At 47.9% G+C, this 24,748-nt stretch overlaps 2 long non-coding RNA genes across 14 annotated transcripts in view; one reads left to right on the forward strand and one right to left on the reverse strand.

The window, feature by feature from the left end:
* Window positions 1-1,370: 1,370 nt before the first annotated feature.
* Window positions 1,371-24,748, forward strand: part of LOC147598720 (uncharacterized) — a 61,412-nt gene continuing 38,034 nt past the window's right edge. For 9 of the 13 annotated variants that reach the window (XR_015260296.1, XR_015260293.1, XR_015260292.1 and 6 more), the window contains exons 1-2: window positions 1,371-1,753; window positions 1,881-2,039. This is a non-coding gene — a long non-coding RNA (uncharacterized LOC147598720). Of the gene's footprint in view, window positions 1,754-1,880; window positions 2,040-18,051; window positions 18,675-22,023; window positions 22,318-24,748 lie in introns of those variants that run through there. The other 4 variants (XR_015260290.1, XR_015260291.1, XR_015260288.1 and 1 more) reach the window with 4 other exon arrangements.
* LOC147598721 (uncharacterized) lies at window positions 15,888-17,495 on the reverse strand. The gene is made up of 2 exons (XR_015260352.1): window positions 17,146-17,495; window positions 15,888-17,007 (listed from the first exon to the last, which is right to left on the reverse strand). It is a non-coding gene; the product is annotated as an uncharacterized LOC147598721 (long non-coding RNA).

Raw genomic sequence — 24,748 nt, forward strand, 5'->3', positions numbered from 1 at the left:
GATGAGCATCTCCATAGCACGTTGCTCCGTGTTCATGGATGACTGATGGGAGCAGAGGGTGTTTGGCATCTCATTGGATTTCATGCAAACTTCCCATCCCAGCTGCAGATCCGGCCACCACCACCCAAGCATGCACTGGCGGATACTGGTCCCTCCAGCCCCAACCCCACAAAGCCTGCCCACAGCTGTGGTCCGTCAGCAGCATGAGGTGCCCCTGGGGTATGAGGAGGTGCTGTGGTGCTTCTGGCTGAGCCCCAATGGGGTGGGATGGTGTGGAGACCTGGTATGGGCAGGGCAGAGGGGCTGTTGGATTCAGGAGGTGCTCCAGGGTGGGAGGCTGCGGCAAACAAGCAGGACAGGGTGTCTGAATGTGGCCAATGCTGCATCTGTCATCATTTATCTGCTTTCCCAAGGTGACCTCCCCTGGACTCTGCTGTCCTGGACATCTTTACTTTGAAGCCAAACCTAACACAGCTTTCTAGAGTGGTTCACCTGCTTCTCTGGGTGCAAGCCAAGAGCAGGGTCTGAGCTGCCAAAATCACCCCTCCTCAGGGTAATGCTGGGCAACGCTTTGGAGGATGGAAAGCTCCCATGACTCCCAGGCCCAGGAGACACCGCTGTGTTGGTGACCCACATTAACCCACCATGGCAGGAGGGGTTTCCCTGGCTGGTGATGGGGCTTCCCCAGTGCTCCCCACGTAGGGCAGAAAGTCCAACACCTTCCCAGCCTTCAGCACCTTTGGAGACACAGGAGAACAGGTGTGGCCGAACAATGGGGTGCCCAGGACCTCGTGGTGAGGGACCCGGCCCCGGCATGAGGTCTTTGAATCCTGGTTCTTCCCTCTGTAAGGTGAAAATCAGAATCCCTTGAGCTTCTTCCCCACCTTCTCGCCTGGATGCCTTTCTGCCATGGAGGATGAAATACAAATGAGAGGAAGAAAAGGAGAGGAAAAGAATAAATAGCGGATGGAGCCAAAGGTCTTCTGGCACGGGCAAGGTCTCTGCTCCACGTCTCCCAGCACCGGCACTTACCAAACATAGCCAGGGCCCTGCGAAACCTCCGGCCGGCGAAGAGTAGTAAGATGAGCTCCCTCTTGATTTGGCCTAGCTAAAAATAGCGGAGGGGAAAAAAAAAGGCAGAGTCAGGACCCTGCAGGACCAGTAGTCAATGGGCTGCGAGGAGCGATTGAACTCCAAATCCTGCTCAGCAGGCTCCAGCTGACGGGCTATTTTTTGCCGTGGTTGACTAAATATGGTCCGGGAGGGAAGAGCAGGAGCAGGGGCCGCTGGCCCGGGAGCGCGTGTTTGGGATGCTTCGCTGGGTATATAAGCACTGGAAAGGTGGACCCGCTTTCTGACCAGCGCTTCCCCCTCCCCTCCGCCAATCTCCCCCCCCACACCCTCGGGGGTGCGTGTGTGCATCCCTCCTGGCACCCTGACCCCCACCCCGCGCTGACCCCCGGGGAGGGGGGGGTGTGAGGAGGAGAAAAGGAGATGGGGGGGGATGTGCAGGCACTTCTGCAGGCGCAGCCCTTTCGCATCAAGGTGTGCTGCAATCCGGGCGGGCAAGGTTGCTTCTCCTTAACCCCTGCCTCGCCGGAGCCCCGCTCCCCCCGCTCCCCCCTGCTCCCCCCACCCGGCTCCGCCGCTCAGCCCCCGCCGGACAGGACCGCGCTGCCTCCCGCCCCCCCGCCCCGAGCCGCGGTGCAGCAGCGGGGACGGAGTTGGAGCGATGCTGGGTGGAGGGGGTGAGGTAAGGGTGGATGGGGAGGGGAGGGTTTGCCTGGGTTGGTTTTTTTTTTAAATTTTTTTTTTTTTTTCCTCCAAGTGAAGACTAATACCATTACTGGGCCTGCTCTCTTTTTCCCTTCCTGCATTAGAGATTGGCTATAAGGAGAAGGCTGACGGCTGCAGCATGAAGCGCATTATTACCTTGTGATTCCATGACCCTCCTCTATGCATCCCTAACTCTCGAAAGCTGATTCAGCTTTCAGCTACTGCTCTGGTGAGTCCTCTGCTGCAACAGAAGCTCCTAACTGGTATGTCTTCTTCTTCTTTTTTTTTTTTTTTTTTTTTCCTTCCCTTTCCCCTCTTCTGCTCCCTGCCTTGCCTTTAACCGCTACCGGCTCTGCTCGTTTTTAAACACTTTTTTCCTGCCCAAGGCAGGACTGAGTGCCCATGCAACTTACCCGGAGACTTAAATGTGGGCTTTTGCATCGGGCAAATGTATGTGTGTGTGTGCAGGGATGTGCTGGTGTGTGTTTAATCTGTGGATGGGTTAGGAGATCTTCCCCCCCCTCCTTTTTTTTTTTTTTTTTTTTTGTTCTGCTGTGGCATACTCTGCATTTAAAAAAAAAAAAACCTAACAAACTGCAGAGCAAGCAGTGCACTAGAATAATCTGAACTGAAATGTTAGAACTTTGACATGCAACTGTTCTGCAAGGTTAAACTGGCCTTTAAATGCCTAATTCAGACACAGGCTGGCTAATGACACCTGGGGGGATTGGGGCTTTATTTATTTATTTGCAACAAACTAGTGCTATGAGCTAATAGCAGCCAGGGCAAAAGGGGGAAATGTGGTTAAACTTAGCCTAACTTGCAATGATCTCAATGCTGCGGTGATTAACTGTTAAAATGCCGAGAAATGAGCGTTAATTACAGGCGCATGGTTTGTGGACGATCAGAAAGGGAATACGAGGAGGAGGAGGAGAAGAAGTTAGGTTTTCCCTGCCAGGGTTTGGAATTCAGGTTACACTTCATACATCAACTGACTGTTATTGCTTCTGCAGCTCAGAGTTGACTATGGTCGTTATATTTTATACGGTAGCGGTGATACCTACTCACATAAATATATGGACACCGGTATTGTGAGATGGATACTGTGCTACGTGCACACGCGCACATAAATTTGGGGGTGTTTTATAGCATGCATATGTATATTTTCCACATCTTTATACATAGCTATATAAATGTTATATGTAAGCAGGTGTAACACATCATCCAAGTGCAATGCATCTCCAGGCTGTGTTTAGAGTATGGGTACCTGTACGTGTCTGTGCCGGAGAGAGCGTACACTCAGCAATCGTGCATAATGGTATAGGCAGAAATCTGTGATTTGTGCTGTCAGGTTAACTGCTGGCTTTCTCTCGAGGGGACGGTTGTGTCTGTATCTCCCAAGGACTGAGCCCTGCGCCCAGCCCCTCCGCCATGGGCTGCGCTGCGGCGAGCGCATGCCTCTGCCTCGGCCCCGCTTCACTCTCCCTTCTCCAGTGCCCAACCCTAAATGCGAGCTGTTTCCAAAGTCCCCAAAGTTTCCTGCTGCACAGCTCCAGCTCGACTTTGCCGCCTGGACCAGAGCAGCACCTGGAGCCTGGGGCAGAGCAGGGATATAACACACAGCACCTTGCTTTCCATGCTTCCCACCATCCTCCTTCCACCTCCAGGCAATACCCCAGGCTCTTCCCTTCCCTTTTATTTGCCCCTTGGCCTCTGCACTATCCAGGTCTCCATCCGTTTTTTTTTTCTCCCCGGAACAGCCACAATTTTCTTGCACATGTTTTTCTGCTGAGAGCAAGCGCAGGAGCTCAGCTAGCCTGGGCGAGTGAAGGACCTTGGACGACGCTTGCCCACCGCCACTCACTCTTGGCGGTAGCTGCAGGATGGGAACTGGAGGGTACCTCTGGCATCACCATTAAAAGCACGGCCACCCCATTCATCCACTCCTCCACCGAAAGGCACAACCCTGGAAAGCGCGAGCTTCCATACAGACCCTCAAAGCAAATTTAAATCTCCAGGATGAACTTTGCTGCCGTGGTTGTGTCATTGTCTGCAGTTTTAGTAAGGATTTAAAAGGTCATTTTTTTAACTCTTACCTAGCGCTCTCTTTAGTGGCCAGCAGCCACCATCCCGCTTGTTGGGGGCTGCTCAGGACAGCCTATGTCAGATGTGTGTGAAGAAAGCAAACGGGGTACGAGTTGCAGATGTTAAATGGTCCAAGAAGTCCAGCAGCTGTCCTGCTGTTGTCAGTCTGAAGGAAATTCAATACCATGGAGTGCCTTGGCTGTGCAAAACCCCCCACCAGCACTTTGATTTTTGTTGAGGTTTTTTTCTTTTTTTTTTTAATCTTAAGCACCCAGACTTTCCCTCACACTCCTCAGCTCTCCCTTTGCTTTAATTTCACTGCAGTCATGCATTACAATGGTGCCACAGCTCCATCTCTCTTCCCCTTAATCCAAACTAAGGGTTGAAATTTGCCTTGAAATGAGACAAATAATAATGGTTGGAAGGGCCAACAAACCCAGGGAATGAGGAGGGAACTGCAGAGCCAGGACCCAGGCGTGTGCTGGTGTCGCATGAGTGGTGTAAAGCCATTTTAGGGGCTGGGGGCTGAGCACAGTGGATTTACACCCCGGCTCCGCGCGGCCTTTGCTTTTTGTCGGTGCTGGAAGTCGATGAGAAGCAGGAAAAATATTTACTCCCCAGCTGGCAGCGATTATTTTAAAAAGCAGTGGAAAAGCGTCAATGCAATTAGGTATTCCAAAGTGCTTAGTTTGCCACTTGCTAAGTTTACTTAAACCCTCTTTAAAGGGTTCATTAGAAGGCTGTGAGAAACGGTGAAATTCATTAACACGAAGGCAGCCATTCCGCCTTCGCCTGTAAATTGGTATCGATCGGCGGCAGCGGGGCGGTGGGCGCAGGTGAGCGTGCCCCGCTCGCTGTGCTGAGCATGCAAGCAGCGCCCGCCGTGACCTCCGCCGTCGCTCGCCGCCTAAATCCTGCCCATAATAGTCTCCCATTCAGCTCGGGCGGCGTTCGCAGCCCTGCCACTCGGCCCACATTGTCCGGGGAGCTTTAAAGCTCAGCGCGGCTGCGAGGAGGCGAGGGAGAGGGGGGAAAAGGCAGTGGCTGCGCGCGGGGCCGAGCCCCACGGGTGCCCAAGCGTGCGAGGGCGTGCACGGGCGCGCGTCCCACGGGGGCTGCGGGAATAACTCACAAAGACTTTGGCCCGAGTTCCCGGCGCCTGGTTTTTATGTTGCATATCTGCAGGTGTCTCCCCAAAAACCCTTAGCCGGCGTGGAGCTCAACCGGATGACTTATTAGAAGCAATTTTTAATTTTTAAAATTTTTTTTTAAATACCCTGAACTCCCCCGAAAGGCGTGTGCTATCTTTCGGGGTTTGCTTATCTGCGAGGTAGTGTCGCGTTCACAGCGAGCAGCAGAGGAAAAATCCCTGGATTCACTAGGTAAGACGCTTTCTTCTTCCTGTGCTTTAATCTCTACTTACTGATGAAAGCAATTGCTTGTCTGGAGCTGATGAGTTTTCTTACTCTGGCAAATGGAACAGTCCTTCCCGGTGTCGGTTTGTAAATCAGTAGCTGGCTGTTTGATTTTTTGGCTTCCTGAAAACAAATTGGCTTTTGTTTCCAAATTGCAGGATGGAGGCAACTGGGAAATGATACATTTACCTTTCCCCCACATGGCTTTGTCTAAAATTGTGTCTGTATGCATATAAAGCAAAACCCTTCCACTAAACCCAATTTTCGTCTTTTTAATTGCTGGAAGTTGATGATTTTGAAGGAAACACCTACTTTTTAGGTGGAGTGGGAGGTCGGCTTTTACTCTCTGCCGTTTACGTGACAAAGAGCCCCTGCCAGGGCAGCCACCAGACCACTGCCACTTTGTGTCCGGGCAATTATCCCGTTCCTCTTCCCAGGGACCAAAATCCATCACCTGCCAAGGGCAAAGCCGGGGGTGATGGGCAAGGAGCGGGAGTCGGGGGGATGTGTGTGCTTCCGCACATGGGCTGGGCAGGAGGAAAGTCTGCTGGTTTAAACTGAGCCGTAACTCACTCTTGGGATGTAAATTGTAAACCAGGGCTATTTTTCCTCCTGTGACCATATAAATGCGCATATTGAAACTACCTGCTTGAGAGACATACTTCTTTATATGCCCATATGGACCTGGCAAGCTATGGAATGTAAAGAAGTATGTATTTCAGGTGGGAACCCTTCTCGAAGGAGCAGTGCGTGACCCCGGGCAAAGGAGGGGAGAAAGACAGACAGATTATTTTATTTATTTTTTTTTTTTTTAACTGCCTGACCTGGCAGACAGACTGGGGAGTCAATTGATGATCTTGTTCCAGCGCGTGTATTGTTCTGTCACTTTGCCTGTGTCAGCAGGTGGAAATGCTCATCAGGACATTAAATATTCAATATGCTGACTGCGGCATGGGCTTTGAAAGGCGATACCAGAGGAAAACTGGCTGTCCACTCCCGGGTTTTAATGGGGATGCAGGCCAAGTGCTCCTTTTTCCTTTTTTCTACTTCCCCGTCAACCCTTTTTTCCCCAAAATAAGACTAGATAGCAAAGAGAGCTGGCTGATCTTTAGACCTAGGAAAAACAAAAGGAGATGGAAAGGGGGAGAAGAAGAGAGAGAAAAAGGATACAACACCTGTGACTCGGGCGTGCAGTGTTCTAGATTTAAATTAATGTGCAAACTCTGCTTTTTGGCTCTTTCCCATGTTAAAACTTTTTGTGCTTAAAACTGGTGAGGAGATCTTCCATGTTGGTGGGATGAGCCATCGGGTCGGCAGATCCCAGCTAAGGGCAGAGGAGCGCTCCGAATGGATGAGTATTATCTTCCCAAAGGGAAATAAGAAAATTAGCTCCTTTAATTCCAGAAGCCTTCACAGGCTTTCGCTTTTCCTTTTTAACCTTTTCCGATGTAAAATAGTTGGCTGTTTTTCCAGAATCTTACAATAGTGATGAAAGAGATGCGTTTTAAATACAAGTTTGATGTTCCACCTAGATGGGAGTTGGGTCCGAGGGTGGAAAGCTCTCAGCCCCAAACATCCTCATGCTCCTGTGATGCCTCTAAGGACGGACAAAGCCAAACTCCTCGGAAAGCCGCTCCCCAGCTGCCCAAACTTAAGTTGCCTTCTCCGCAGGCCAGCTAAGAATTTGGCAAAGTTTTGCTTTTGACAGTTTTCCTGCAATTGCAACCCCCGTCTTCGCTTGGCCTACGGACTCCTGACGCATTGTTTGGTAGGCGCGATGCCTCAGCGTTCCGCGCCGAGGTTGATCCAGTCTTACGGCTCGCAGCATCCTCTCCCGGGCACAGGAGTGGGCGAGACTCGAAATTTGGATTTTTGTGGAGTCTCTATCTGTCTCTATTCATGGCAAGCGCCGCCGTCACTTGTTCCATGTACGCTGAAGAGGATTTAACTGCAAGCAGGTGCTAGTGAATAGCGGGTTGGGAAAGGCAGGCTGGGCTACCGGGGAGATTTCCTGTGTATAGGAACGGGTGAAGTTTGCTAAGAGCTTTTCTGTTTTTGTTTAAAGTAAATACCACGGCTGACAGAGGTGTGGGAAGCGCTGAGCCTCTTCCTAGCAGAGGAGGAGCCTTTTCGTTGCCAGGTGGCTTTGGGAAGGCCGGGTTTGTGCTGGAGGATGGTTGATGCGCATATCACCCCATTTCCGTTTTGGGATGCTCCGGTTATACCAGGCCCCGCAAAGCAGGGACTTTCCTAGCGGCCTGTGGTGGGGTCTCTGGGGGCCTCCCTGCTCAGCCCTGCCAGCAGCCATCCAGCCCCACGTCCCTGCAAAGACAGGTACTGTGGGGTCCAGCCCCATTTTGGGGTCAGATTTAAACAAAACACTGTTGGATGCTGGGAAATGAGCTGAGCCCGAGTAGGAACGCGGTGCCCGCACAGGGCTGCAGTTTCGCTCCCTTGTAAATCACCAATGTTAGCCTGAGTGTCTGGATGAAAATTGAGGACAATTCTCACCATTCTGGATAGAACACAAAACTACACGTTACATATAATTTATATATAAAATTGCCCTCCTTTCCCTACTGGCCTTTTGCTCCACCTCTTCTCCCTTTCCTTCTCCTTCCTTCTTTCCTTTCCTACCTTCTTTCATTTTCTTTTTTTTTTTTTTTTCTTTTTTCTTTGTTCTTTTTTTTTCTTTTTTTCTTTTTTCTTTTTTTCTTTTTTCTTTTTTCTTTTTTCTTTTTTTCTTTTTTCTTTTTTCTTTTTTTCTTTTTTCTTTCTTTCTTTTTTCTTTTTTCTTTTTTCTTTTTTTCCATTTTTTTTTTTTTTTCTTTTTTCTTTTCCTTCTCTTTTCTTCCCTTTCTTTCATTCGCCAGCTCAGGTTTTACTAAAACTCCTGTGCCGCTGTGCGTTGTTCTCACAAAGGTGCTCGTGGTCTGATTTACTGTAGGTACCTGCATTCCTAATGCAATTTTTATCTCCTTCCCCCCCTCTCTGAATTAATACGCTTGTTAATCACACGGAATTGCTAACTTTAGGAAGTCACTAAGTGCTCAGATTTATTTTTTATGTAAATATTTTCAAAGCTGTAATTCTGAGCGGTCTCGCAGCATGGGAGCAGAGGTGGCAGGTGAGGCTTTGCCGTGGCAGGGGTCTTGAGGCGCCTGGGCTTGGACAATTTTAAAAATGAAACAGGGAGTTTGTGTGTGGACCCCCCCAGAGCCATGGCATCCCCTCCCTGTTGGCGTTGATGGAAGCAGATGATGGCTGCAGGCCTTCAGCAACCAGTTTGTGCCGTTCTTGTGCTTCGTGGCAGCTCCTCTTTCCTTTTTTACCTATTTGGATTAAAACTGTGACCATTACGTTGCACTAGGTCCTCTCTATTTGCTATCTAAAGTTAAGCCACTTCTCTTTCGCTCTTGGTAAACTGGTGAGAGCACCTCCCAGCCTCGAGCGGCGTGGCGGGTGCACCGCGCGGAGCATCGGTGCTGGAGCCGCCGCGTGCAGCCGCGCCGGGATGCTCAGGTGCGCCCATCCATCCTGCAAACCCAGGACCGTGCAGCGCCAGGTGCAGAAAGAGGAGCTTTGAGAATTGTAAAAGCCATAAATCCAGTGGACCAAATTAGTTAAATTTTTCTATTCTATGCCTCACAAAACCCAGCCGTTCTTGAGATGAATTCTCCGCATGTAAGCGGAACTACTGGCAGCGTAAGATGGATATTTTGCACATGTACACGAGAGCACAGGGACAAATTTGTGCCATGTGGGTTTCCCCAGCGGGTTTTTTTTTTTTTTTTAGATTTGTGTGTTTGTTATGTTGATGATCTATTATTACTGCTGTTACCATTACTTAATATTGGAAGACAGGTGGTCCAATAAACTCCAGCACCCTCTTTTGAAAAAAAAAAAAGGAGGGGGGCATGTTTGCAATTCAAGTTTAATAGTGCATTCATCAAGAGCAATAAAGCATTTTATTGCACAAGTATTTCAAGGGATGTGCTGGCCCTGGTAAAAGCATTAGTAAAGGGGTGCATCAGCAATCTCATTTAAAACTGTCGACCCAACGTGAAAAATGTTGCGTTGAAGAATAAACTGCTATTAAGCATGATTAGATTGACCTGCAGGACAGATATTTTAGCTGCAGCAGCACAAGTCGATCAAAGTGAGCATCGCTTAGATTGCAAATTTTTTTTTTTAATGCCCTAAATTAAAAATGAAAGAGCCTCCAAATATTTAGGACCAGAGAGTGACTTTGGGGGTGAGGTTTGTGCGTTCTATTCGAAGCGGTTTGGAAAGGGGGAAAATGTATTAATTGCTGCCCCTTTAGCATACATTGAAAGTATGTTACTCGGATCAACCAATCAAAAAAGAAATTGTGCTGACTCAGCATTCGGGCTAGTCTGCACGTCCGATTGCAGAAGAGATCAGCACTGCACTGCAGTATCTTTCCCTGCCTTTGACACCAGCCTAGCTGGGCAGGGCTTCCCTTGTGTTTCCCAGGACTGGTTTAGGCCAAGAACAAGAGAAGGCCCTGAAGAGAGGAGGAGAGAGTCAAGGTTGCGTGAGCCTTGAGCTGCTAATGATCCTTTTTAGTCAGTAAGGAAGAGCTTCCATGCTAGGTTTGCCCTGCCAGATGCAAGCGGCATGAATTGCTTGGGAATATATCTATTTTTAAAGACTTTCACCACATCTTGCACTTAGCAGTGACTGTGGGCGAGGGGATGGTGTGTTCTTTGCAAGAGAAATATCCTCGCTCCTCAGCTCCCATCCCTCCCCTGAAAGCCCAGAGCTGCTTTAAGTATGTGAAGATGGTAGCTTTAACATTTTCCCCTTGATGTGGAAGTTTCTTTTGACCTTGGTCAAGCAGGCAGTGATGCTGCGAGACGTTTTTCTGTCGGGATGCGAGGAGTCATGATGGGAGCAGCCCAGTGCTCCAAGGGTGGGAGCCAAGGGCACGGGCTTCTCTACCAGCTTGCTGGGCTTGCAGATGAGTTGTGCAGCTCCCCTGCCTCAGTTTCCCCCAGAGATAGAGTAGGTGCTCGGCATGGAGTTATTAAAGCCATTGCTTGCACTGTGAGGCTAAAGCTGGAGGAGGCCAAAGTGGGTTGGTGCAACTACCCAAGGATGAGCTCGTTCTGGGTCTGTAAGGACTGCCCTGCTTTGGTGTTGGGTTGAACAGTGATGCGCAGCACGTGTTTTGGGGAGATAGCACAGCCTGGCTGAACTGTGCCCCCTCTGCCCTCATACCGAAATGCAAAGACCTGGCTGGACTCCCCAGCACCTCTGAGCGGGTTCAGGGCATGAGGTGCTGAGGCCAGACCTCAACCGGGACCTCACGGGGCCGTGGCTGCCTGGGGAATATCCAAGCGGGAGTGAGCCGAGCGATGTGGTCCATGAGATGCTCCAGCACTGCGGGGCTGTTCGCTGCTTCATGGGTGCTGGTTGCCAGTCCGGGCGCAATACTGCACAGCGCTGCGTTGCTGGTTGACTCTGCTGGTGCCGAGGAGGTTCTGCAATGTCAGTGCGGCTCCTAGGCTTGCCGGGCCCTGGGTGCATTGGTGGGTACCTGCATGGGCAGGTGGAGCAGCGTCCCCATGGGCTGCCTCCTCCTGACCACTGCTGCGCCCCGGGATGCTCTGAAGACATTTTTCCTCACCCTGTTTAACCAGGACCAGCCTGCATCCCTGGTTTAGTCTGTATTTCTGCAAAGCGGTAGGTATGGAGGAGCAGAAGCCAACAGTGCATATCCTGCATGCAAGTGGAAGGCTTTCAGATACAGATAGGTCTGGAAAAAGCCAAACATTTTAGCAGTTGCAGCAGTTGCTCGTGGTGCTCAGGAGGCAAGCTACGCGCTGGGGCTTGGGGGAAGCAGAGCGACTGACATCTCGAACAGATGCAGGGTTTTCCTTTTTTTTTTTTTTTGTCTTTTTTTTTTTTTTTTTCAAATGAAGCACAGGGCTGCGCCTGTGAATGCCTCACCATGCCCAGATATGGCCTGCGCTGGGACCTGTGCCGCTATCTAAAAAAGCCCCGGGCAGACTGATGAGCCCGGGGGGACCGGGGAACAGCTGCTATAAATAGTGCTCATTCTCAGCTGCCCTTCTGGTAGGACTGGATTAGGTGGCATCTGGGCAGCCAGGAGGCGTGGGGCTCGTGACCACCGACCGCAGAAGTCACCCAGCAGCTGTAGGGATGGGAGCCATCCCCGCGAAGCCCTTACATAGGCAAGTCAACCCTGGCATTTGGGGAGTCGGATAAAGCTACGGGAGCAGGAATCCAGTGACCTAAGAGCAATCAAGAATAAAGTTCATCGCGATGGCCGGGGCAGCGCTTCCAATCTGGGAAGTGACCCGGCGTCGGAGGCGGGATGTGGCCTTCAGCTGCTGAAGCTGTTCGGTGCAAGAGGAGGGAGATTTTGGGAGGGGGTCGGCAGTGCAGGAAGCCAAGCGTTGCAAGGAGTTGCCAAGATGAAGAGATTGGTGTCCTCTTGTGGGACGCTGTGGGTTAATTTACTGTCAGGAAATTATTGGAATATTATTGGAAGCTCTGCTTTAACATTTGTGTTTACTTTGGGTAAACAAATTAACAAAAACCCCCAAGTCTTAATAATTTAAGGCACCGACTGGATGGAGGCTAGTAGGAAATAATGAATCTCGCGCAGTGATTTCACTCCTAACCTTGCACAAGGTGGACGGTGGCTGTAGCTTATGGATGCAACACTTCTGGTCTCTACATGCGAGGGGTACGGGTAGCTACGGGCTGCAGGAGCCTGATCCAGCTCCCGTAACAGCAGTGGAAAAGGACTGGTTTTGCTTGAATTAAGCTCAGCCTCGAGTATGTAAAGGGAAAAGATGGAGCAGGGAACGGGGATGGTTCGGCCGAGCGGAGGAGACAGCCATGCAGACGATACCCAGAGGGGATGCCCTGAAATATGGGAGATTTGGGATAAAAAGCAGGGAGTGAGGCTGCAGCTTGTCCCCGAGCAGGTCTGCTGCGGGACGGGGACAGGGATGCGTGGGCAGGCAGGGCGAGAGGCGTGTTTGTATATGGGCTTTCTCCCTTCCGCTCCTCACCGCTGCCAGGGCTGTGATGCACGGCGTGCTGCACCACCTTGCTCTCTTTAAATTAAGCCAGCTTTGTCCTAAAGCCCTGTCTTTGAGACAATACAGCGCACCCGCGCCCGCTAAAATCTATTGTGCCATTTTTGCAAAGACCAGCAAAAGTCACCCGTGTGCCTTCCCCTCCCTGTCCTCCGCGCTCATTTGGCCTGTTTGAAGCTGAATTTATTCCTGGGAAGGTCCCCATCAATTTGCCTTGCTCTTTTGTCGACAAGTTTATTAAAAACCCGGGCAACTACATATTAAACTTTTATCAGTGTAGAGGAAGAATACGTCCTTTGAGCGGCCACAAAAGTTATGGATTGGGTCTTAACGTTTCTTGTTCCACCGTTCGGCTGAGTCAGCGTAACAAATAAAAGCTGCCACTTCTTTTTTTTTTTTCCCTTTCTAGTGAGACTGTTCCCTTAAGGGTGTAAGTAACAGTGTCCAATAATGCAGAAAGGTTTCAGGTGTGGATAAGCACGAGCTTTTTTTGTGTGTGTGTGTGTCCCTAAGTCTTTAATAATTTGAATTATTACCTTAAAACGGGAATAAAATACGAATCTTGGAGAAAGTTATTAGTTCTTAGCTCTGAGCTAATAGTTCTGGTAAAATAACTGATAGTTTATAGTGTTTATATGAAAAACGCCCCCCAAATCGATAATGTTTGTTGGACCGCAAGTGATGTGCTTCCATCCCCAGTGAGGGTACGAAGGGGTTGGAGCACCGGCCCTCGGCGATGCGTGGCTGCTGTGATATGGGAGCTTTGCTCTTTTTCTTCAGTCATGAGATGAAACAAAGAGGAGGCCAATATGTTGCACCAAAGATGTTAAAAATAAAGCGTTAGAATCGCATAACCTAGTTCCCATTTTGCCGTGCGGCTGAGTTTTTAGGAGTTGAAAGAAGCCTGAAAAATAATCGGTGGGAAGGAGTTTGAACTCGTATAACAACAGACAGGCAGGGAAAAAAGTGAGTATCCACGGGACCGAGCTGCAATTCTTAAGCTCCGCCGGATAACTAAATAAATAACTGTCCCCAAACAGCATCTTTCTCTGCCTGTCACGGCGTCCAAGGATTTTTCAGTCCTTAAACAGGTTTGCTGGCATAATCTGTCAAGTCCAACAGGGAGGTTTCCGCGCGGCAGAGGATCATTTTTCACCACGCAACAAAGCGGCCTGCAGGTCCTGCAGGCTGGGAGCAGCTCCGTAATTAGATAACGGTTAACATACGTGTGTTAGATGGGGCATCACTCATGCCACGGGATCCAGCCGAGCCTGCCGCTGCCGACGCTGCACCACGCCGAAAGCAGGCAGGGAGCATTCTGGACAAATACGTCTTCCTCCAGGAGTTTATCTGCATCACCATTTGCTCCAATTATAACTAATTGGACACATATTGCATTTTCATAGCATCTAATTTTCTATTGATTTTAACGGGACTGCTGGTGTTTTGTACTATTAAGTGGTATCTTGTATCGGTTGCTGTTTAAAAATGCTGAGTACACTCCCCTGTATGGAATTATGCAGTCAGCAGATGTTTTAAAACCTATTTAATTGTTTGGTCCATAAAATGCACAAACTGTATTAGGGAACGGCTTTGTTCTCTTGTGAGTGAGTGAGTTGCAGAAAAAAAAAAAAAATCCAACTCCGCAACTATTTCCACTGTTGGATTCAGGAGCTGCAGCTCCCAGAGACCTGCTCAGGGAATCGGCTTCGGAGGGTCCATCTGCATCCCGCACGGAGCCGGAGCATTTGCAGCTCTCTCCAGGTATGGATGCTCTGCATTGCCAGAGCAGATCAGGTCTGTGCTTGAAATAGGACCTTTATTTTTACCAGAGGCCTAAGACCAAAATTTGGATGAAAATAGAGATTCTCATATTAAAAGCCAAGATTTTGATAAGGTCACTTTTGACTTTTTATATAACTAAGGAATAAGATGCTAATTGTGCTAGTTGTAGGATTTGGGGCTTGATTCTCTGACGTGGATGTTGCAGTGTAGCTTGGCAATACATCCAAATAAAACCAGAATATCAAATTAGCCATCACGTTTCAGCAAATACTCAGCGAAGCAGGATGAAGGCAATAGTCCGCTACTCAGCATCATTTAAAGAAGATTCAAAAGAGAGATTTAGAGGAGGAACAGAGAGGTGGCCTGGCAAAAAAAAAGCCTTTCCAGCGATGCGCGGTGGATCATTGGCTCGTGGATATTGGATAATGGTATTAATGGCAGGGAAGGCAGATAAAAGGTGATGGAAATTGTGTTATGAGGCAGCCGAGGTACCCCGGGGTGCTGGTGAGTTTGCACCGCCTTCGCCAGCCGTTAGCAAGAGCCACGGTGTGTCTGTGGGAGACAGGTGAGTTCATGGGGGCGTATAAATTAAATAGACACTTTATTAAGTTCAGGTAATAGTTTTGGTTTGAAAGACTGAGCGACTACTGCAATGTCAGCAACTACTTTAATGCACAAAGGAACTGAGTGCTTTTTAATTAAGTCAAATAAAATCCGAGTGGAAGACTCCCAAGCCTTGCCTGGAGTCTACTTTTGGGTTGAATATCTATAATTTTAGAAATGTTAATAAAACACAGTCCACTTTTTACCTGTGATAATATAAGTTAAATTAATATTCGATGACTGTAAGGAGAAGGATAAAAGCAGCAAGGTTGTATTTTCTGGTTTACAAATGGCACATTGTGCAGAATACAGCAAGTGTGGCATTGATTTAAGCGTCCTCGCAAAGACAGCGCGCAATAAAGTTGAATCATCTGCAGTACAAGTATGGCTGTTTGGTGGAAAAAATAGCAAAGTGAGAGAGCAGACATTTTCCTGTATTATCAAAAGCCACTTCATTTGGGGGAAATTTCCTCCAATTTAGTAATGTTTGGATGAAAATCAAATAACACATTAGCTTGAGGAAAGAGGAAAGAAGCCTTCCAAAGCTAATTACAAAGGGAATGTGCACTTCATTAAGATAAAGCTGTAGGAAATCAATGTTCTGTATTGTTGTTTTTTCCTTTTGATTGGATTTTAGGATGATAAATTGTTAATGCATTTGATCTAAAAATGATTTGTTTATTCAGATGAAGAGCGACAGTACTTTGTCTCATTTGGCCTTTTAGCTTATAATGATAATCGCTTCGACGGCCGCTCGTTTCTCAAAAGGGTATCGGACTGGAATAGGCAGGAGATTTCTGGACTCAGAAGGATGGGCCCTATGCAAGGGTTTGTTGTAGGCTAATTCTATTGCATGTTGAATCTTCTGCTTCATTAGGAATATCGACAAATGCTGACAAATTATTTGGCTTTGCTGTACTGTCTATAACACGTTTTTATTAGAATATTGAGGCTAAAGTGGAACGGTCTTCAACAGATCCCATCCTTTTATGTTGCCTGCTACTGATCCTACTTGCCATGGCAGTGGTTTGGTAATGCAGGGATTTTGCCCGTCCTCCTGCCTGTAATAGTTAATGGCGGAGCTGGCAACCAGGCCAAAAGCAAAACAGAGGCACCACGCAATGGGCAGCAGAGAAAGAAAAGCGATGCACACATTTATTTTGGCTTTGATTTGCCTCTGGTAAGTGTTGCTTGCTCAGTGTGCCCATGGGTCTCCAATGCCATCCTGCAGCACACGTGGACTTGGCCCTGCTCGGGGACGTGCGGCGCAGTGGGCAGGCAGGGCTCGGAGCAGGGTCCTGGGAAGGGTGGCACCAGCACCTGATCCTGGCCCTGGGGAACAGAACAGTCAGAAAGGACCTTTCCAACTTGAGACCCAATTTCATGGGGAAATGACTGGATGTGGACTCACTTTGGACAGCAAACCTAAATTTGCTGGTGTTGGGTGGTTGAGGTTTTGAACCCAGGACACGGTGCTGTCGCAGCACGACTTTTGAATGCAGCTGAGCGAGGCCTCTGTCATTCATCTCACTCGGGTGGCTTGTACATCCCCAGCACCCAACTGGGTGGTACCCAGGTCGGTGGAGAGCTGTGCTCTTCCTGCCAGGAGGCTACAAGCCCTCTCCAGCCGATAGCGTGGGCTGCTCTTTCTCGGCTGCTGGGAAAGCCTCACCACCAAAGAGACATCATTAGTTTTGATTAATGGCATCCAGAAGAGAAAAACTAATTTTCTAAAAAGGAAAACCTCACCCATAACTCACTGCAGAGAATTTAAGCAAAACATTAGAGCATCCACGCCGACTCGCATTGATTTCAAATAAGTTCCTGGGCACTCTGAGAAGCCAAGCTGGGGGAGCGAGGACAGCACTTGGCCACAGCAGAAGATGCTCGGTGTAACCCCCGCACCTCTCTCCCACGGCGCTGCTTTCAAATGAGTCTCCCCAAATTGATGGGACCAGGACAGAGCAAGCGTACCTGGGGAGTAGAGCATGGTTTAGGTGCACGGTGGTGATGGTCAGACAGCTCAGCGTGTGCTAACCCAAAATCCACGTCCACATCAGGGTTCAGCGTGCAGGCTCGGCGCAGCGTCCGTCACCAGTGGCACTTCCACCTCCCCACAATCACCAGTAAATAATTGCTTTCCTTTGCCTCCTGTAACTCACCAAAGGAGGAATTTAATACTTCCAGGTCTTCACTGTCTAAGTTTCCATTTAGTTCCTTGGCTTGACTGTCTCTTGAAAAGGTACCTAGAGATAACTCGATTAAATTAATTGTAGAGCTCTTTTTAAAAAGCCGTTCCCTTTCTCTCCATCTCTCTCTCCCCGTTTATTTATAGGCAGCGTAGAGTAACGGGTTTGGGCAGTTAAGTGATCTGCAGTACTTACCGTTACAACGCAAAGCCGGTGTTTCTTGGGGAGCTGCAATCCTGGCCCAATATTTCTGTGCGCAGAGCTTCCAAGCGCAGGTGCTTTTCCTGCCATCATCCTGCAGCGTGGTGGGCTGCGAGGAAGAGGGGGGAAAAGTCACCTTTGCCTTGTGACGCATGTAAATTCTTTAAATAGGTTACGCACATGGCGATGTGCAATATCTGCGCGCGGCTCGAGGTTAAGAAGGGAAGGCCTGACTTTATTGGCTCCCACTGCAGAAATGATCGGAGCTGCTGGGATTTTTAAATTTGATTTACCGAGTTATTTTTAGCGGTGGGGTGGTCATGCCGCAGGGCTCTCCAGGAGAAATCCACTCCCCGGTGCTGCAATGCAAGCCGTCGCGCGAGCGGCTCAGGCAGCTTTTGCCATGTGGGGGCAAATTGCCCGATGATGAGATTGCAAGAAGAAAAAAGTTTTTTTTTTTTTTCTGTTTTCCTCCCTCTTTCCACCCCTTTCCCTTTGGTTTCTGGTGATGGCAAATGCAACCATTGCTTGTCTCAAGCAGATGCTAAAACTGCTGAAAACACCGATTTTAATGCCAGATGAGAAAAGACGGGAGGCTGCAGGGCAGGGAGGCAGAGTTTGCTAACCTCTAAAAAAGATTTCAGGTGTTTCAGCCTTTTCCTTCCCATTTGCCAAGGAGAGCCTGGAGGGGAGAAGGACCGTAAAACACTGAAAGGAAGAAGGCAGGAGGTGGCAATTAAAGTATCTGGATTAAAACAATAGCCTTTGCTTATGTCATGCTGTAATAGCAATGTGGCTCTCAAAAGAGACGGAGCCAAATACCAGGTTTAAAAATGCTCCAGGCTGGTGGTTACCGCTGCAGACTATTCCACTGCTATTAAACCTGCCTCTTTAATTCAGACATGCTCTTCGGCTGCAGCCACTAAGAAACTTAAATAAATCCCGACTGCCTGGAAGTGAAGCCATTCAAACCAGCAGCAAGCTCAGAAGAGGTCCAGGCAGCTGGGAATGGAAAGACCCCGAGGAATTCCCCTCTTTTCTGGCCACAGCCCATGAGGCCAAATGCTTTGCTAAAGCTGGTAAAATGGAACCAAATCAACTGTTCAATGGATTTGGTCCCCTTCAACCAGCTGTAGCTGTGCATTGATCTCTCAGATGAACCTTGGAGGATAAAACACTCGAACCAGACCAAGGCAACTCCAGTAGCAGAAGACAAATGGCCACGTGAACGCTGCCGATAAGGAAATTATGATGACTGGCATCTGCAGATCTATCACTCAGACTCTAAACTGGTGGGCTGAGCCTGAGTCATTATGTGGTTGCCAGTCAATTCTGCCTAACGGAGACCACTCAAGATTGATCATCTCTATCGTCCGCCTGTATTGATCTCAGCTGTGATGCAGGACTGTGTATTTCAATGGCAAACGCTGCGCATTTTCGTATGTATTCGCTCATGCCCACCCGGGAGCCCCGTGCCTCAGTGTTTCATCTGCTGCAACGAGGAATAAAGGTTTTGATCTGAAGTTCCCTCCTTGTGTTTTGTACCACGCGTCAAGCTGCTCGTTCTATAGGCTCTAGTGAAGAAATGGGTTGTTACAGGGCTACCAGAGCAGGGAATGAGTTGGGAATACCATCTACTTTCTAATTGCCCCAAATTGCAAATATTCACAGCCTGTACTGGCCAACAATTTGGGGTTTTTTTTTTCGTTTGGGAGATAGAAGCTGTGCTCCTGAAAAAGGGTCCCCAGTTTGACTTTGTTGACCTAAAAGACTTGTAAAGTGTCTACCCTGTCTGGTCCTTACAAGCACTAATGTTATGCTAATGGACTTAAAGAAAATCACTCGCTTTCCCATGTATTAATGATTGGTGGGAAAGTAAGCTGGGCATCATCTTTTCCTAACCATTGTCAATCTATAGAACTATCACAAGCCATGGATATTGCTGGTATAATGAGTCATTTGGATGCAAAAGTCTGATGGGAGATTATTCATGTCCTTACTTCTTAACGACCGCTGGCCCAAGTTAACTCCTGGCATGAGAGAGTGCAGAGATCTGGTTCTTTCCACACACCAGAAATTTGGTTCACTTGACTCCACGTCTCTGGTCCTTTAGGTATCATTTCAGTGTTCTTACTGGGTCCAAAAGTATTCATGTGCTTTAAGGTAAGGAGCTATTTGCTGTACCTGAGGCTTAACATGCATCTAATATTTATGTCACTGGGTATTTAAACAGCAAAGCCACCAGACAAAATGTTACTGAGGGAGAGCTTTCCTCAGCTGAAAGGAGAACAGTGCTTACTGTTCTGCCAGCTCATTTTTCTGCATTTTAACTGCCTAAACATCCATGCCAAAATCCTACTGAACTCTACATGGCCTACATGGGTTTTTTTCCCTCATATTCTCCAATTAGATCAGGCAGGCACCCAATACTTCCACCTGAGAACAAGTTGAGATCAATAAGCACACAGGGAGCTGAGCGCTCAGGTCTCCAGCTCTCTCTTTCAGGATGCAGCGATCAGTTCTCATACTGAAAAGACTGCTGAGATGTCAAAACATCACTACATATGACTAGTGCCTTGATAGCTGCCACGCAGTGAGGCCATCTTCAGCGGTGAAATCTCCTTTTGCTAGGGCCCGGACCTGTACAACAGTGCTGACAGGTACATCTCCAGGTTACTGCTGGGAAGATGTAGGTACTCAGTTGTTCTGTTACTTTCTCCCTTTCTGTGGTTCATCAGTATTGAAGTGTAAATATGCCAGCAAGGAGAAGTGGTTGAATCAGAACTGATTGGAAATATTTCCTCCTTTTTTTTTTTTTTTTATGCGAAAGCGAGAAGCAACTCTTGGAGAAGGATGTTTTTTATCGTGCCACTAGCTGATTTCTTGGAAACACGTAAAAGAAATTACTGATGTTTTTGTTTAGTTAGTTTTCACAAATTCAACATCTTTCCAAACACCCAACAATGTATCCAAAAGGGCTCTGACCTGACCTCATAGAAGAGATGCTGCAATGTGCATTTACTGACACTGGTGCTCCAACAAATCCCCACATGAGCGTGGAGCCAGTTTGCAGCCATGGGCGGTAAGGATGCTCGTGGCTCTCCAGCTGCATCCAGACAGCACAGCTCTGCCCTTGGCAAAATAAAATAACCAAGTGCCCATCACCTTTGCCGCTGTCAGTCCAGAGACTCATAACCAAAATCACAAGGGAAGGGGAATCCTCAGCACGAGTCCCTAATTGCTGGCAGTCTGGGCTGTGAGTGATAGCGGGACTCTAGAGGAAAAGGTTGAGTAAAAACAGATGCTTCCAGCAAGCTGTGGCCTGGGCGTCCAAAATATCACGCTCCTCCGTCCTGCTCCCTTCATGTGGGTTATTCTTTCTCATTCCCCAGGGCTGCATCCAGTGTAAACACCACGACTATTAAAATTCTTCCTTGGTAATGATAATTAAGTCACTAAAAAATGTCAAATGAGGAAGCTGGAGGCAACCTGATGAAAACATGGAATGTAAATGAAAATGTTTTCTCCTTGAAGAAGTGTGGTCCGTATTTCGTATTTGGGTACCCCCAAAGACACCTTAGCCTTGAATAGCAGGAAAGCTTCCAGTCTTCTTGAAGCCAGAAACATATGAATATACAGGGATTACAAAAGTTGGGCCATGTATTTAGATGCTTAAATGTGGATCCCACCTTCAGGCACTCATGCTTGAAGATTTCTGCCAGTATTTCTATTGCCTAATTATATCTTTATGGAATGAGAAATTCAATTCACTTAGTAAGGAATTTCTACAACAATACAGACTATTATGGTCTGATCGAGGCAATACCAGGCCCAAGCAGAAGGCAGCAGGTAGACTTCAAGGGAACTCTCTAGGGACTACTAATATATAGGGACAAACCTAAGGCATGGGACAAAAGGTTACAAATATCCCTCCCAACAGTTTGTGCTTCAGCCCCTCTCACTCCCCAGTCCCTCCTGATGCAATAGCAGAGTTTTGGAGCAAACGGAGCCAGCTCACGGCTGCCCATTGTAGCCAGGAACTGCCCAGGTCATGAACCTGCCCATGGTCTGAAAACTGGATCTGCTTCCATTGGTTTCCCATAAAGCACAGCTCTGAGTGGAAATTTTACCCCTGAGTTTGAAAACCCCAGGATCAGGTCCTGGCTATGTCAATATAAGCCTTTAGCCAACCATCCTTACCTACATCAACTTTAATTGTCCTCTGCATCCACAGAGAGCCCACCAGACACTGCTGGTTTCCTGGGAACGCTATTAACTTCTCAAACACAGCATCCTGAGAACTCAGTCCTGCAAACCTTTGGTGCAAATATTAAATGACAGTGAATAATTAGCAGGAATAATCCTTTTTTTTTTTGCTTGACCCTCTTCTGTAATAAGGACCTTTGCTGGCAAATGCAAACATTGTTTTCAGGAGCAATTCACAATCTGGAGCTGCCAAACACATCAGCCTAAATACACTAGTACTCTGATATCCCTGTTTATACAGGACTTAATATAGATAAAAACAGCCACATTGTCTGTCCCAAAGACCTGAGAGCATTCATCAGTCAAGTGTAGGAAGAGAAGGTGGCAAAAGAGGTGGCAAAGAAGAGACCCACTTCTACCTTGGGTACATCTGCAAGTGGTGCAATCAGATCAGCTGGCTTCTGTCCATGGACTTTTATTATGTGCATCCTTTTCCTTCATCTGGTTCTTTTATTTTTTTTCCTGAGAGGAGAGAAAAGAAAGGACAAGGCAACCAACGGGCAGATAATTGTTCTGTGCTGACAGTTTTTCAAGTGAGGGAAGCACAATTTTAGTCAAGAGATCTGCGTTACCACAGCACTTGAGCAGAAATGTCTTCTTTTCCAGATGGCCTTGACATATAGCCTGAAGGGGCTATCAGGATGCAAAGCTAAAGATGGTTAAAGACATTAAAAACTGTACAATGTGAGCACCATCTACACCAGAATCATCATCTAGGAGGAAGATTCATCCTGACGTATTGGGCAGAAGACAGACTTTCTACTGGTGTTATGTAGAGTGGTTAAGCCAAAGGTATTTTTGAGATAGATGAAAAAAATATATATATTCCTGCTACTAACCGTGCCTTTTCTAGTGGGTCTTTATTGACTCTTGAAAAACTATGACCAATAAATGTAATGATCTGCCTTCCCCTTTCTTTCCGGGTGAATGATAGCTCCTGCGGGGTGTTTATCGCTGAGTGCAGTGACTGGCTGGAGCCGCTCATGTCTAACTCCACTTCCCAGCAAGCTATTGAATGCATCCTCTTCATCACAGGGCCACGAGTATTTCCCAGGTCCTGCCAGGGCTTCTTTTGATAACAAATACTGCACTGGGAAGAAGACTGTAAATCTTACCATAGGATGGAGGGAATCTGAATTTCTGCATTCCTTGAGTTTGATGTTGTGTAAGTCGCTGTAATTTATTTGCACAAAGGATGAGCTCAATACTCTTGCATTTTTTAAATAAGCTGCACAGCTCTTTTGTACAGTGGGTGCAGTTGGAGGGATAGAGAACTGCAAGGACAGGACTTCACCTGCAGGAAAATATCCTCTACTTCCCCTAAAAGTGATGAAAATGTCAATAGTATTGACACAACCCCTAATTAAAAATGACTGCCATAATCATGCATATGATAGCCACAAGACATTAGTTTGGATTAAACATAAACAGCGAGATGTGCTGAGCATCTTTTCCAAAGGAATAAAGGGCTGGATGATGGTATCTTCTGCACATCCAAGAAGAGGAGAAGGATGCCTTCACTCCCACGCATGGGCTGGGTGCCGCTGAGGTGCACGACGGCAACTGCCTGCGCAGCCTGAGCTGTGTGCAGCCGCGAGATAAAACGTGTCCATGCGTACTGCCTTGGCTGAGCTTTCAGCAAGCGTCCTCTACTCTGTGTTTGACGTGGCCAGACAGCACGAGCATGGCTGGTCGCACAGCTTGGCGGGTTCGTGCATTACCTCAGTTACTGCGGCAGCGCTGAGCTCTAGCAACACCCCAGCCTGAGGTGTGGATAAATCCTCCTTTTTCCCCAAGGAAAAAAAACCTTCATTTTTGAGGTATTCAGCAAACAGAATTACAATAAAAAATGCCTTGTCAGTGCCCCATGTAAATTATTTTCCTATGAAATTTTCCACCTGGATTGGACAGACTGCCTATTCTAATGTTCATCTGCTCTTACCTTAGCCTTGTGCTATTAATGTACACCCAGGCATCTCAGCTGACTATAGGTAGCTGTCTTTTATTGTACAACACCAAAAATAAACACTGCGATGTTCCATGTAGACCCAGGGCTGCAAGATAGGGTTGCACTGCTAAGCTGGGGCTGAGCACAAGAGCATCATCTGCCACAGCTGGGCTGCAAGGAGCTGAACGACTGAGTAATGGAGGCAGAGCATGGTCCATCTTCCTCTTGAATGTACAAGAGGCTGAACACCAAGGATGATTTTTCCATCTCATGTGGGACAGGTATTTCACATCACTTAGCACCTCCCTCCCATAACATATACCTCCAGCTCTTTCTGCCCTCCCCCTCCTATAAATAATTTTGTGCAGGCGTCATAGTTCAGCCCCGATTGGGACTGGACTACACAGTCTCTCCCTCACTCCCCACACCATCCAGGGGGACGGAAGGGAGAATTGGTAAACAAACAAACAAACAAAAAAACCCAGCAAAAACACATGGGTTGAGATTGAACAAAAAGTAAATTTAACAGCAATAACAGAAGAAAACAAAACAGTGATGGAATACAAATACAGTACAATGGCTTACAACAAATCTCCACACCCAGTTTCTTCTAAGCAGCAGGAGGCTCCCTTCAGCACCCTCCTCACTGATACCCTGAGCATGATGTCAGATGGGATGGAATAGCCCTTTAGCTAATTTGGGTAAATTAACCCCAGCTGTTAGCTAATTAGTTAATTATCCCAGCTGGGTGCCCCAACCATAGGGGCTACCAGCTCCAGTTTTCCACCCAGCTCAGGTGAATATTGACTCTATCTGAGCCAGAACCAGGACAGCAGGGCATGACAGACAGCTTCTGCTTTCTCTGTTTACCACTAAGGGGGGAAAAAAGAGTGAGAGGGAGAGAGAGAGATTTGAAACTATTTCCCAAATATGCAAGTGTTCAGCTGTGAGCTAATATCCTGCCAGGGGTAAGAGGTGGCCCCGTGCTGTACTTGTTCAGGAACAAACAATGAATTATCCTCCAGTCCCTCCTTGGCGCCATGGAAGGAATTAATTTCTATCCATCCTATCCAGATGGACAGTAACCATAGCTGGTTTGCCTCATCTATCCTTGCAAGAGAATTTGAGGTTTTCACACAAGAAAAGTGGAGAGGAACATGTTGGTTGTTAAGTATTTACGGGGAAATGAGTCGCTTGGAACGCGTAATCCATCCTTCTATGGTGAGGAATTGCCATGTCGTGCAGTTAGGAAGGAGCTGGCAGATGTCCTCGCCCTTGTTTTAGACCCTGTTGGTCTCCAGAGCTCTTCTGCTTGGTGTTGTGGGTGATTTCTGCCCTTCTGAACAGGCAGGGTGATGCTGGAAAAGCCCAGTGGGTTACTGC

The sequence above is a fragment of the Chlamydotis macqueenii genome, chromosome 16, assembly GCF_036417535.1.
Source record: "Chlamydotis macqueenii isolate bChlMac1 chromosome 16, bChlMac1.mat, whole genome shotgun sequence".
In the NCBI taxonomy this organism is placed as follows: domain Eukaryota; kingdom Metazoa; phylum Chordata; class Aves; order Otidiformes; family Otididae; genus Chlamydotis; species Chlamydotis macqueenii.